Source organism: Poromitra crassiceps, assembly GCF_964638095.1.
Source record: "Poromitra crassiceps genome assembly, chromosome: 21".
NCBI classification, from domain to species: domain Eukaryota; kingdom Metazoa; phylum Chordata; class Actinopteri; order Beryciformes; family Melamphaidae; genus Poromitra; species Poromitra crassiceps.
The window spans coordinates 21,439,469-21,454,414 of record NC_139638.1 but is presented as its reverse complement, the minus strand read 5'-3'; the positions used below and the strand labels follow the sequence as shown (position 1 = coordinate 21,454,414).

Below are 14,946 nucleotides of genomic sequence, written 5' to 3'. Positions count from 1 at the left end.
CACATTTTTGTCAGCAATAGAGTAATCAACTATGGAGCACAGTCTATGACAACTACAACTTCTGAAGGAACAGTGGTACAAGTTTAGTTTAGGTTAGTAGTTTTTTTTTTGTTTGTTTTTTTAGAAAGAGAAAGAAATAAGTTAGATCAAGAAGGGCCCAGATGGAGCCTGAAAAGGTGTGTCTTTAGTCTTTTCCGAAAGATCGGCAGTGATTCAGCTGTCCTGACCGAAGGTGGAAGCTCGTTCCACCATTGAGGTGCCAGGGACGAGAAGAGTCTAGATCGGGATGAGCGACTTTTGAGCCCCCGTAGCGAAGGAGGAGCGAGGCGCCCTGCACTGGTGGAGGAGCGAAGGGAGCGGTGAGAGGTTTGGAACCTGACCATAGATTGCAGGTACAGGGGAGCTGACTGGTGTACTGCCCTGTAGGCCAGTACCAGTGTCTTGAATTTGATGCGAGCCGAGATGGGAAGCCAGTGGAGGTCCTGGAAGAGGGGAGTGACATGAGAGAATTTGGGTTGGTTGAATACCAGACGGGTTGCAGCGTTCTGAATGACCTGAAGCGGTTGGATGCCGGTGGCAGGTAGGCCGGCCAGGAGCACGTTGCAGTTTATGAAGGTAGTGAGGAAGGGAGATATGTCAGGTGAGATGGTTTGGAGGAGAGAGGAAGGGATAGGATCGAGGGGGCAGTAAGTGGCTCGGTTCGAGCTGATGAGTTTAAGCACTTCATCAGGAGAGAAGGAAGTAAATCCAGGGACGGGGCCGAGAAGCAGGATTGGAGTCGGGAGTGTTAGTGAGGGTGCCTGGAGGATGGAAGGAGGAGCTGATGTCATCCACCTATTTAGTAAAGAAGGTTACAAAATCATCAGCAGAGAGGGAGGAGGGAGGGGGAGGGGAGGGAGGGTTGAGGAGCGTGGAGAAGGCGGAAAACAGTTTGCTGGGGTTGGATGCAGAGGACTGGATTTCAGAGATGAAGGAGGTTTTTGCTTGGAGACAGCAGAGGTGAAGTTGGAGTGGATAAGGTGGTAGGAAGAGAGGTCTTCAGGGTGATGTGATTTTCTCCATTTTCGCAGAGATTCAGTCAGCCAAGGAGCAGGGGGAGAAGATCGGGCAGGCTTAGTGGTGAGTCGGCAGAGAGAATCAAGAGCGGAGGAGAGAGAGGAGAGAAGAGCGGTGGAAGCCTCGTCAGTGGACAGGGAGAGCAAACTGCTCGGCTGAGGGAAGCAAGGAGAGGATGGTAGAAGAGAGGGAGTCAGGTGAGAGAGTTTTTAGGTTGCGTCGGGTGGTGGTAGAGTGAGGGGGTGATGGGTGGGAGGAGGGGAGGGGGATGGGAAGAGGAGATATATATATACACATATACATATATGATATACATATACACATATACATATATACATAGTGTGTAATTAATTTAAAACTAATGAATTTAAAACTAACCATAGAAATGAACATGAATTGAGACAATATTGTTGATTTTTTATATACAGTTAATTAAGAGAAAACAATATTTGATTTCCTCAAATTGCCACAACAATAAGCAGGACACTGTAGGGATTTGAACCCCATTCCTGGTAAACCAGGCATGCCAACCACCAGTGTCTTTGTGCTAAGCTGGGCTTTTTGAGGATATATGGACGGTAAAGCAAAACCTGCATATTAACTCATTGAGTGCCAGCCACTTTTGGAGAACGGACGCTCCCAGTGCCAGAGTTTCAGAGCGTTTTCAGTGATTTCTCGAGGCCCACAGAATATTGTGTGATATTACTATGTAAACACTGAACACGCACAAAGAACGAGGAGACTCTATTGTATAATCAGCAAAAAAAAGTTTATTTTTACCATTTTCCGTTCTTTAGTTATCAGCCGGAGAAGATAGGTTGTTTTCAGCAAAAACAGGCGTTTCAAATTAGAAGCTGAGATATTGAGCCTTTTGTGAAATGAAGCATTTCAAGCAAATCACTGACTCTGAAGCTAATATTTTCTGACCTGAAACATCTGAACAGTAATTTCCTTCAATAAACAGCACCCCCACCCCCCTCAACTCCAAACTCCTCCTCCGTGGGAGTGTCTCTGGTGGCTCTGCTCGCTCTGCTGGCTGCTGCGTGTGTCAGGCGAGTCTCTGCTGCCTGCTATGGCAGGCTCTGCTGCCTGCTATGGCAGGCTCTGCTGCCTGCGGATCCACGTTCCGATGGCGGCCGCTCGTCGGGGGAGTCTGGATCGGGCTCGCTGAGTTCGTCTGCGTTTCTGGGGTTTCGGTTGTGAGCTGGGATGAAGCTGCGTCCGATTATAGGCTTTCTGCTGCGCGTTTCAAAGTGCGCTGCACCCAGTCTATTTTCGGAGCGCTCAGCCTTGTGCGCCGGCTCCCAGCGCGACACTGAAAAGCCAAACCATTCTCATGAGAATGGTTTGGCTTTGGTTATATTTTCTGGCGGCTAATCGTGTGGAGAAACTATGCAGCAGAGACAGAGGGGCTCATTTGTGGGAGCGGATTGGCTGCTGTTCGCAGCTAACGTTAACTCCAGCCAGAGCAATCTGTGCTGCTCTGGCTCATGCATCGGTTTCTCTTTCATCACAGGGCTTTTTCTGCTGTTTTTCCTCGACTTTCTCTAATCTGGAGAGCACTGTCGCCACCTAATGGGTCCGTAAAATAGCTTTTACACATTCAACATCCACCATACTTTCACAGGAGATGGATCTGGCTTTGATCCACGTCCCACCGTAAAAAAACGCAATTGACGACTTTAGTCGTCATTAGAGCTGTCGCGATTCCTCGAGTACCTCGAATAACTCGAATAATTAAATTGATCGAGGCCAAAATGATTCGCCTCGACACGGCATTTAGAGAGACTGTTTCTCACGGACGCTTACTGGTGTGGCACAGCGCTCTTCCTGTGTAAACACGTGAGGACACAGACAGACCAGAGAGCAGCTATAGCGACTAGCGAGCGGACCCCGCAAAATGGAACGAGGCGACGGAGAAAGCAGACAGGAGGAGCCGGGAAGGGAAGAACCAGGGCCGAAAAAGCGACCGAAACTGTCTAAAGTGTGGGATCATTTCACGCTGAAAAAGGACACGAACTCAGTGGTGTGCAAGTACTGTAAGACGATCCTTGCATATCACAACAGTACCTCGTCAATGCTTCAGCACCTGAACCGTAAACATCCAGTCTACGCATCCACCAGCGCATCTACGTCGAGCGGAGCAAGGTAACGTAACGTTAACTACCGTAAATTCCGGACTATAAGACGCACCGGTGTATAAGCCGCGGGACCAAAATTGACTATTTTTTTCTTCTATAAGCCGCACCGGTCTATAAGCCGCGGGTGTTTTGATGTTTAATTACCATATGAAAGGGTTCGTGCACAGAGAGGAATGTCGGGAAAGCGATGGCTGTTTGGGGAAGCTCCCATTTATTAACATTTCAACAAAACAAAACAAAAGTCAGGTCACTAATCCCCAGACAAAATCACACAACAATAGGCTATATGTGCAGCAAACCTGTAACCAGAGAAGTCAAGTCACGCTCGTCTTCCTCTTCTTCCTGCGTACTGAAACCACCAAAGTCCTCATCTTCAGTGTCGGAAACGAACAGGTTCAGGGTGGCTTCGTCAACCACTCTCCTCTCTCCTTCATTGTCACTCAAAACCAACGAACTCCTCTTCATCTATAGCTGTGTTTCCATTACAGTTTTTCGCAAAAGAATTGCGATATTTCTACAACTTCGACAATGTACAATTGCGACTTGTAGGCGTTTCCATTGAAGTTGCGTTTGAGTGATTCCCCGTTGCAGCAGCTGCCACAGTGATTACGCACGGGGATCTGCCCCATATCCCGTCCCCTGCATGCTCAAATCCAACCAATGGTCAATGGAAATCCCAACATGAAGTTACAATGCATATAAACGAGCCTGATTATCAATTCAAAAGAAAATGAGTCGCAAAATGTTGCTGGCTGCGTGAATGCAGTCAGCGCGACAGGCAGAGGAAAAAAGGTAGCCTAATAGCCTACAACTGGTCCGATTTAGAGATGGAGGGGGGAAAAGGCTGATTTGGTTCTATAATTGCACCTGAAACGTGTGCAATGTATTAGCCTACTCACAGTCACTGTATTCACTTCAGACAGCACCACCGCACCAGTGTGTGCTTTTCATCCTCTCATCTCGCCGCTGTGCCAAATGCGCGCACACAGGCAGCCTGCTGTCACCATGGACCGATTTCTGCCATTAAACATTATCTAATTTGCCCGGCTACGCTTTTGCACAACACTCGTCTTTCTGCTAGGTAGCGTTGCTTCAAAGTTTTCCACTTGCTGCGGAGGTTTTGACACGGCTATCGAACCTTACTTACCAAACTTATTTTCCGCTCCTTTTCCAAGGGATAATATGGGTCACATGACGTGCAAATGCGAAAAATGTGTTTCCATTACACTTTTGCGATAAACTGCTATATCGACACGTCTGAAAAACCACCTCATGATCATCTACTGCTCGTTCTCATGCTGTCGAGAACGAGCAAAGCTTTTTTTGGTGAAAGAATCCTCCAGGGCGCTTCTTGTTAACAGTCCGAGTGAGTGGCAGGTCGAACGTCAAAGGCACTTCATCCATATTTATGATCTGCTCCGGTTCGATGGAATATTCCTTGATCTTCCTTTGTGTGAATTCGCCGAAGTTTGTGATTTTCTCCTGGTAGTCGGGGGAGGGAGTTGATGGGCTTGTGGCCGTTTGCTTACCGTAATTACCATATGTAAGTGGTCACGCACAGAGGGGATTGTCGGGAAAGAGATGGCTGTTTGAGGAAGCTCCCATTTACCGTATTACCGTAACATTTCAACAAAACAACATAACACAACACCACCGTTGTTTATTTTTACAGTGCACACAGTGTCCGCGGTGTGGTGAAAAGAGGGCAAGAGAGGAAATTAAAACAGAAGTGGATTTATAGTTAGAAAGAGTGCTAAAAAAGAGAGATTTTTTTTTTTTTTTTTTTTTTTTTTCTGAAAAAATCCATAGATAAGACGCACCGTTATATAAGCCGCAGGGGCCAAAAAACGGGAAAAAAGCCGCGGCTTATAGTCCGGAATTTACGGTATACACAACGCTAATGTAAATGTATGCTAATGATTGCTACTTGATATTAAGACTAGTAGTAGTTGTGCTGCTGGCTTGCCACGTTGCCAATATGACTATTAGTAACTGCATTCACGCTGCATTTCTTTGATGTGGCTTGCCGTTTTCTGTGAGAAATACAAAGCTCAACCTAACGTTAACCTAACGTTAGCGGCTAATTTAACAGCGTTGTGTGTGTGTGTGTGTGGTGATCACACTAGCCTGTTGGTGTGTGAGAGAGAGTGAGTGTGTGTGTGTGAGAGAGAGAGAAAGAGTGTGTATGTGGAGAATGTACATTTACACACCCTAGACCGGTCGACTCTTCTCATGATGATTGCAAACAACTATTTAATTGGTGCATTTTAGGCTCCAATTATTACACCACCTGACCTGTTCTCTTGCTATTCTGATATTTGTGTCAATAATAGGCAACAGGTCTAGGGTGTGTAAATGCGCATTCTCCAGTTTTGTTATGAACTTACCTAATAAATATCAATATTAATTATTATTTCACCTCTTTTTCAGCGGATCACAGCGTACAATGGACAGCTTTATAAGGACGGGTCCATCATGTTCAAGTGAACAAGCAGCTGAGTTCAGCAATAGCATTTTGAATATGATTGTGACAGACATGCGCCCTCTGTCCATGGTGGAAGATAAAGGATTCAGAAAGATGATTTCGAGTTTCAACCCGAACTACACACTTCCCTCAAGGACCTTCTTCACGAATAAGATGGAGAAAAAGTATGAGGAGGTCAAAGGCAAGTTGATCGAGAGGCTTAAGACGCCAAACATGATGGCACTCACTACTGACATTTGGACAAGTGTAGCGACAGAGGCCTATATGGGGGTGAGGTGTCACTTTCTGAGAGAGGATTGGGAAATGGAGTCCCACTGCCTTACAACCATGCCCCTTGAAGAGAGACACACGGGTGCACATATTGCAGAGTGGACTGAAGAGGTTATGTAGGCAGTGAAGGAGAGAGGAAGTGAAGTGGTGAAGGGTTAAAGGAAGTAGGCAGTGAAGGAGAGAGGAAGTGAAGTGGTGAAGGGTTAAAGGAAGTAGGCAGTGAAGGAGAGAGGAAGTGAAGTGGTGAAGGGCTAAAGGAAGTAGGCAGTGAAGGAGAGAGGAAGTGAAGTGGTGAAGGGTTAAAGGAAGTAGGCAGTGAAGGAGAGAGGAAGTGAAGTGGTGAAGGGCTAAAGGAAGTAGGCAGTGAAGGAGAGAGAGTGTTGTGAGGGACTTGGATTTTTTTTTTCAATATTTTATATATAAAAAAATCAGCCCTCAAAGTCTTGGGACTTGACTTGGACTTGAGCTGAAGAAGACACTAGTTTAATACACACCAGTATGTGTAGAGACATTTATTTTTATTTATTTTATTTTTTAGGCACTGCTTAGCAAGGCAAGGCCCAGATTACGTCACCTCGCTCAATAATGACAGAAAAAAGAAAAAAAAGCACTGGTTGGGTTCATGTTAAAACTAAAGCAGTAAATATGTGCAATTACCTTGAGTTAATAAATACAGTTTTCTACAATTTAACTTGGTTGTGGTTTCCCCCTTTTTGCATGCAAGTTTGAAAGTGTTCCAATATAAACCACTAATGTGTGTACTCTTCCATTTTCCTTTGTTGTGAAGCTATCATACAGCGACCAGCGTGCTTGTGCACAGTTTACTGACATCACATTACAGGATTTGTGGGTCTTAAAGTTCAAATGTTTCAGTTATCTCCCGCTGCCATTTGGAAGCAGCAATGTGTGAAGTTGCCTCATGCAGCTGTAAGGTAAATGAACGATGTAAACTAGCTAGTAAGCCATTCATTCATAATATTTAACGGTTGCTGTACACTGGAAGAACTCAAACGTCAGGTTGAAAAGATGACACTGCCAGTTCTATGCAATTTAAAAATAAAAATGTTGTTTTTTCTAAGAAAGAAACTAATGTAGTTGTTTATTTGAAGAGATTTATCTTATTTTTTGGTGTATAGTTACGATAAGCCTTTGAAAACACAAAAAAGGGTTCTTATCCGATTACTCGATTAATCGATGGATTATTCGGTAGAATACTCGATTACTAAAAGAATCGATAGTTGCAGCTCTAGTCGTCATTGGCACTCTACGTTAGTATTCGAATTGACGACTATAGTCGTCATTGGCACTCAATGAGTTAACATGAGTGGCAGCATTTCATACCGTCCAGGTGGAAACTGCTGCAGGGAAGAGCGAGGCCAGCACTGATGACCAAGAAGCAGGGGCTTCACCCATCACTGCCAGGTAGAACACGGCACTGGAGTCAGAGAAGAGAGAACACCATTACTTCAAATTACTTTAATTTGTGCTATATGAAGTCAATCTTTCGCTATTTAAAATGGGTACTGATATAATGCTGCACTGGAGTCAGAAGAGGAGAGAGAGGAAGCAGCATACACACAACTTCCAAGTTGCCTGTCCCTCTCGTCTTGGGATCGTGGTGGAGGTCACAGAGCCGGATGAAGATGGTCTCAATCACACAGCAGCAATCTGGCCACTGGGGAAGCGGGGCAGTAGTTGTGAGTGCCTCTTCACACTCTCCACCCCTGGAGTGAACTCCTTCCTCTTTACCTGAACCTCCTGGGAGGAGACAGAGAAGCTCGGCTGGACACAGTATCTTCTGCCAAGCCCTCGGCGTCTTCTTCCTCGCTGTCATCCACATCCCTCAGGGTCAGGGTTCACATTCAGGGGCTCCAGGCTGACTCAGCAGCTCTCCTATGAAAAAGGAACACAGACAGACAGACAGACAGACAGACAGACAGACAGAGGTGTTATTAGTTCTATTTAAAGCATTCTAGATCATGGCTGACCAATTTGGGGCCCAGGGGCCAAACTTGGACGACGCTCAGTTTGTTTTGGCCCTCCATGGTTTTGAAAGGGGGAAAAACATGGTGATACTTTCACCATATGAAACTAGAAGCATATTTTAGATTTAGAATGTAGATTGTCTATAAAATAAAAATGTAATGTAATTTCAGATAATGTAAAAATTTATTTTTAGCCCACGGCCCATCCATTCAATTACTTTTGTCGCTTAATAGGAAAGAATTTGGGCACCTCTGTTCTCGATTGTTTAATTTTAAATATGAGAGTTGTGTATCATGTTATGAGTGTATGTTTTGCTTTGGCCATGGGAATGATACAAATGAAGCCCTGTTGAACTTAAGTTAGAACACTGAAAACACACAAACTAAAAGTCTATGCTGCCAATATCAATTAGACATACCAGTATATTTGGCAGGTGGCTAGAAGGTTGGCCCAAATTCCTGGCAAAAACACCTTCAGGCTGTTGGTGTTAGTAGGTGAGGGATGATGGCTTGCTGGTCACAGCGGGGTCCCTGATCCTCTGACTGGTTGAAGGCTCAGGACTGACTCTGCCTGACTGATCCTGGACACAGAATGGAGAGAGACAGACAGACAGACAGACAGACAGACAGACAGACACATTTAATATATTTATTTATGTTCACATTTTACAAGAGAAATTCTTGAACACAAATAGTGGTAGATGCACATACAAGCTCAGAATCTCATTGACATGTCTGATCTGTCTATGGATACAGGAAGCAGCGTCTCCTCCATATGTGGCGGCTGCCTACTATCACAGATATCGAACAGAATTTTGCTAATGCTTTAGCTTTTGGCTTTGGAATTCCTGCCATCTGCAAACCCCTTACAACTAGTCTGTGGACGTTGCCAAGGCTTCCAAATATAAACACAAGTAGTTTGCACTTGTACCCGAGTTGTTCAATCTCATTTTTGAGAGGTTGGTATTTTAAAACCTTACGGCGGGTTCACACACACGCCTAGAGCGACGCTTAAAGCAACGCCTAAGCAACGCCTAAAATTTAGGCGTCCTTGTTAACAGACGAGAGCGTTCACACATACCGCTGCCACGCTGTGCTGAAGCCACGCTCGCGCTGTGCCTACGCTGCGCTGCATTTATCGTTTAGGCGTCTGTTCTATTTTTCAGCTCTAGGCGCGCTGAACTGTCAAGCTGGCTGTTGTTTCTGGTGGACTTGGGCCATATTTTCTACCGAGTTTGCCCAAAAGGGAGGGTGGAGCGCGAGAGCTGTCCTTCATGTGTTCCTCTATTAACGTCTTTTCTGTCAGATGTATATATACCCCCCCTGTCTCAATGCATATATCACTCATGGTGTTGATGACTCATAGTCACATGATTACCCGAGGGAAAATAACAATTACAGCGGGCCAAGAAATAGACAGACATCCTCACTTGCACATTACAATAAAAAAGAGGACTCACCCATGCTATAAATCAGATCTGAAAAGTGTAAAAAAACCGCTGCTCATGTGTTCAGCGTAGCGCAGAGCGTGGCATCCTGTGTGAACGAAAATAGGCGCCAGGCGTGCATGAAGCAATGCCTATATGCGTAGGCATAGGTGTAGGCATAGGCGTAGGCATAGGCGTAGGCGTGTGTGTGAACCGGCCGTTAGCAAGGAATGTCTCCTCCAGACTATAGTCAAACGTACAGCCTACTTCAAAGATGGTGACTTCTCTGCTTTCTTCGTCAACAACAACAACATCTGGTGTATTGGCTGTCACATTTGAAAATATCTCAGTTTCGTTATTGCATAGTATGAACATGTCAGATGAAACCCTTGTGTGAGTATAAACTTCAACAGAAGAAGGTGGGATGTATAGAAGCATGTAGAAGCGCACACACACACACACACACACACACACACACACACACACACACACACACACACACACACACACAGACTGGTAAGGTGAGAGAGACAGGTCAGGAGACAGAGTGACATGTAGTTTTAATATCATGTAGCTTTAATATGTCACTGTAAATATTAGCTTTAGTGAAATAATTTGCAGAGGTGCAGTGCAGCCTATATTATCTTTGAGTTAAAGTCATTTAAAAAGCCTCCTAGATAGCAATCAGTCCTCAGTGCCACTGCCCATCTCCCAACTGGCAACCTTGTGAGGAGGACCCATGCCAGAGACATGTGGTTATCTGAAATAACCAAGGTTAGCTTGTTTAGCTACTGTAACTAGCCTTTAGCAGTCCGGGTATCTGTGCTGGGTTGAAGGCGTTTCAGTGGCGTTGTAAACAGTGGATATTCCATCGAGTCCAGCGATCGCAGCACACTGCCTTCAGACAGTTATTTTACAAACTGAGCTAGCTGGACCCAAACATTAGCATAACATGTCACTCGTAGCTAGCCGCTAGCGATGCTAACTAGTGATGCTAACTGAAGTTGCTAGCCAACCATAGAGTGTAAAATATGGGGACAAAGCAACACACTCGACAACAAAATCATAAAACAACTGTGCGGCGGATGGAATGATAATGTGTAGTCTATAAGAAATAAAAACTTACTTTGATCGTCGTCAGACTGGCAGATGCAGCTTTGTTTGTTTCCATGGTAGAGGGGAGAGGGGGCGTGATCATAGGAGGGGAGAAGCAGCAGCAGCTAACCTCGCGTCACCAAGAGCCTGGCTTCCGCTCACAATATTGATTTTGCAGAATTCCTCAGAAAATACGGAGTTCCAGTTACGCCCAAAGAGTTTGCTGTTGTCTTTGACGCAATACCTGCCGGTCTTTTGAGGTTACTACAAGGAAGTATGATGCTTGATTTGAATCCACAAGTTAATGGTAACCTTATGGTAGATGGTATATGTTTCACAGACAAAAAATGTACTAATAATTTCATTAGGAAATTATGTCAGGAGTCCACAACACCTACTGCCAAGTTTTTCTGGAATTCTAGATTTGAGAATATTGATTGGAAGGCAGTTTGGAATATCAATAAGAAGTATTGTGTTACCAACAAGATTAGAGAAGTTTCTTTTAAAATTTTACATTTGATTTATCCTGTTAGCCAGGTACTTTCAAGGTTCAGGATTGATATTGCTGGAATATGTGTGTTTTGTAATCTTGAAATTGAGACCATATGTCATTTATTTTTTGATTGTTTATGTGCAAAATTATTTTGGATAGAGATAGAGTTTTTCTTCAAGGAGCTGACTGGTCCAACTGTTCACTTAGAAAAAAGAGACATTATATTTTTTTATGAAAAGAGTGATATTGATTGTAAAAGATTATTTATTTTGAACCTTTTTATTTTATATGGGAAATACTATTTACATAAGTGCAAGTGGGCTACCAAGAAACCGCACATCCAACAGTTCAAAGTTGAATTTGGACATTACATTAAAACTTTATGTGATCTCAAGAACAGTAAAGCCTTAAAAACTGTGAATATTTGTAAAGATTTAAATATTTTTGTTAATGCCTGAGTTTATTCTAACATGATACCCCTGTTTGTTTGTTTGTTTGTTTGTTTGTTTTTATTTTGTTTCTATCAAAGTAGCATACTCTGTATTGATGTTTAATGTATGCTTGTTGACTGTATGCTTTGGAATGAATCAATAAAAAATAAATAAAAAAAAAAATATATATATATATATATATATATATATATTGATTTTGTCACCCTACCTGGTTCCGGCCTAGAGCCCGCCCTAGACCGGATGGCGGATGGGCAGCGTTTCTAGCAAACAACAAAACAAAAGATGGACGTACCGAACGAAGTTTTTGAAGAAGTTATTTTAGAAACATTGCGGATTCACAATCTCACATCTTTTAAGCCAATACAGAAGCTTTGCATCAGACAATTAATCAAGGCAAGAGACGTCAAGCTAACGGCAACAAAGACGTATTTTGGCGCACTGCCTTCCGGTGTTCATTCTGGTTCCGTGGTTTACGCCCCATGACAAAAAGCGGGATGAAAGGTGCCCAGACTAGCCCAGACTAGCAGCAGCAGCAGCAGCAGGTGATTGGAAATGTGTCCATCTCACATTTGGAGGGAGATGGACTGTGAATAGGTGATTGCCTTACGTCCTTTCTCACATTGGACTTCATATCGGACTGTGAATACGGTGATTGGATGATGAGATTGGAGTTTTAGGCCTCAATGCGGACCTCAGGTACCGCCACAGCCAGGGCCGATTTTACACTTCATGGGCCCTGGGGCTATTCATCTCTGCAGGCCCCCCCCCCTCAAGCGGAAGGGAGTGTCAGCGGCGCCGCCAGAAAATGTTTGAGTGTTTTTTTAACCTTTTTTAGCCGTATTTAAAGGAATATCTAATTTTAAATCAACATTAGGATTATACTGTTGTGATGTCATTATTCAGTATCTTCTCCTTTTCTCACTAACTTTCATGTCACCACCTGCTCTCCTGTCAGCATTCTAACTTACAAACACAAACTGTAGGTTTAGCCATCATGTTCTTTCATAAACAGCCTGATTGGAAAGAAAACATTGCCACTGAGATGTCACAACAAGCACTTTTATTATTATTATTTAGTATTTATTATTGCTGTTATTATTACAGTGCACACACACATGGTTATTCAATTATTGCACAAATCAATCAAGCAGTATTCAAGTCTGTTCGTACCTGAAATGTCTTCTTCCTGACTTTTGCCGTGGCAAAGCGTTTGACAAAAAAAAAAAACGTTTTTTTTTTTTTTGGGCCCCTTGATGTCCCGGGCCCCGGGGCTAGCCCGTTGGTAAAATCGGCCCTGGCCACAGCTGCCCCTGGCCGGCCTACCTGCCACCGACATCCGACCGCTTCAGCTCATTCAGAACGCTGCAGCCCGTCTGGTTTTCAACCAACCCAAATTCTCTCACTGGCTTCCCATCTCGGCACGCATCAAATTGAATGAATGGTTTATTTTGGGTCATATGAACCACAAACAAAATGTAACAATTTGTGTGAATATACAGCAAGAGAACATCAGCATACATGTACATATCAAACCATTTCACACAAATACAATTTATACAATCAATGACCGAAAAAAGGAATAGGCTGAAGCCAAGGCTTATTTTTTGCCTATCCTGTTCCTGTATAATCCATTAGAAAAGCCCAGAATATCTGCAGCAAAATAAAGAATAGAAAGAAAGACAGAATTTACTGTAAATTATAATCCTGAATTATTTTACTTTTTAAGGCTTTTTTAAACCTTAACAATGATGTACACAATTTCAAATCATCACAAAGGCTATTCCATAGTTTAACTCCCAAAACTGAAACACATCGAGATTTTACATTAATTCTCGCTTTGCATGTTTTAAAAATGCATACCGGTAACCCTCTTAAATTATAATTTCCTTCTCTTAATTAAAAAAAAAATGTTGAATACAAACTGGAAGGCTTTTGCTCCTAACACGGAAAACAATTTCTAAAGTTTTTATATACACAATATCTACAGATTTTAAGGTGCAGGACCTTATGAATTGGTCGATTCGAGGTAACCAACTTTATTTATTATTAAATTCAAGAGACTGGTGCTGGCCTGCAGGGCAGTCTACACCAGACAGCTCCTCTGTACCTGCAATCTATGGTCAGGTTCCAAACCTCTCACCGCTCCCTTCGCCCCTCCTTCGCTACGGGGGCTCAAAAGTCGCTCATCCCAATCGCGACTCTTCTCGTCCCTGGCGCGATATTTATTTTCGGATGATGGCGAAGGCTATGCGAAGGCATAACCCGCCCCTCTCTGCCTCTGATTGGCCTAGCGTCAAACTTCCATCCAAACACATTGGCTTGGCTATCCTGCATTACATCTCTTTCTACTACAGTCTGTGGTCAGACTGTCAGACTCAGTGGGTCAGACAGACAGCAGTTACGCTTGCCAGCCTGTATGAAAGACGCCAGTGAATATCGCGGAATATCGCGTCCCTGGCACCTCAATGGTGGAACGAGCTCCCTCCTATGGTCAGGACGGCCACTTCACTTAAACTTAAAACACACCTTTTCAGGCTCTGTACAACTGTTGTATAAAAGCGATATCACACTCGAGGTCGTGCTGTTTGTACTCTAACATTGCATCACAATTGTTAATTTAAAATGAGTTATTCCTCTAAACCTGGCTTCAAATGCCCCAAATTTTTCACACTGGCGCCGTTCAGCCCTCAGCAAAATCTGGTAGCGAGGAAATTTTTTTGTGGCCCTCTCTATCATCAAAGTTGCCGTCACAGCTGTGATTATCTTTGGCACTCAGGCTGCGTCCTCGTGCCTACGAACAAATCGTAGCCGTGACGATATCACAGTACAACAGCCCTCCCTCTCGTGTGATAGTGCTTAAAGGGACAGCTCACCCTAAAATCCAAAATGACATGTTTGTCCTCTCACCTGTAGTGCTATTTATCCATCGACATCGTTTTGGTGTGAGTTGCTGAGTTTTGGAGATATCAGGCTTGGAGATTTCTGCCTTTTCTACAATACAATGGAACTGGATGGCACTCGGCTTGTGCTGCTCAAAACGGCAAAAACATACATTTGAAAAACTCAACAGCAATATCTGTTTCCAGAAATAATGACCCGGTTACCCAAGATAACACAGACCTAGTTGTGAGCAGTTTCATGTAGGAACTAACTAGTAGCTAGTGGGTGTAGTTCGGTCTAAAGAAAATAGTTCCTACATGAAACTGCATAGAACAAGGTTTGTGGATTATCTTGAATAACCGGGTCATGATTTCTGGAAAGAGAGATTGCTGTTGAGTTTTTCAAATATATGTTTTTGTCACTTCGACCACCACAAGCCGAGTGCCATCCAGTTCCATTATATTTGAGAGAAGGCAGAAATCTTTAGGGCTGATATCTCCAAAACTCGGGCAACTAACACAAACGATCTAGGTGGATAAATAGCACCACAGGTGAGAGGAAAAATATGTATTTTGGATTTTAGTTTGAGCTGTCCCTTTAAGTGAAGTTTGTCTTACACCCTGTCACAGCATTATGGCTTCTCTCCAGTGTGAATGCATGAG

General features: G+C 43.6%; 1 long non-coding RNA gene across 1 annotated transcript; it reads right to left on the bottom strand.

The window, feature by feature from the left end:
* Positions 1 to 330: 330 nt before the first annotated feature.
* LOC310795208 lies at positions 331 to 10,540 on the bottom strand. The gene is made up of 5 exons (XR_014553615.1): positions 10,491 to 10,540; positions 8,357 to 8,518; positions 7,702 to 7,845; positions 7,294 to 7,387; positions 331 to 482 (listed from the first exon to the last, which is right to left on the bottom strand). It is a non-coding gene; the product is annotated as an uncharacterized lncRNA (long non-coding RNA).
* Positions 10,541 to 14,946: the final 4,406 nt, after the last annotated feature.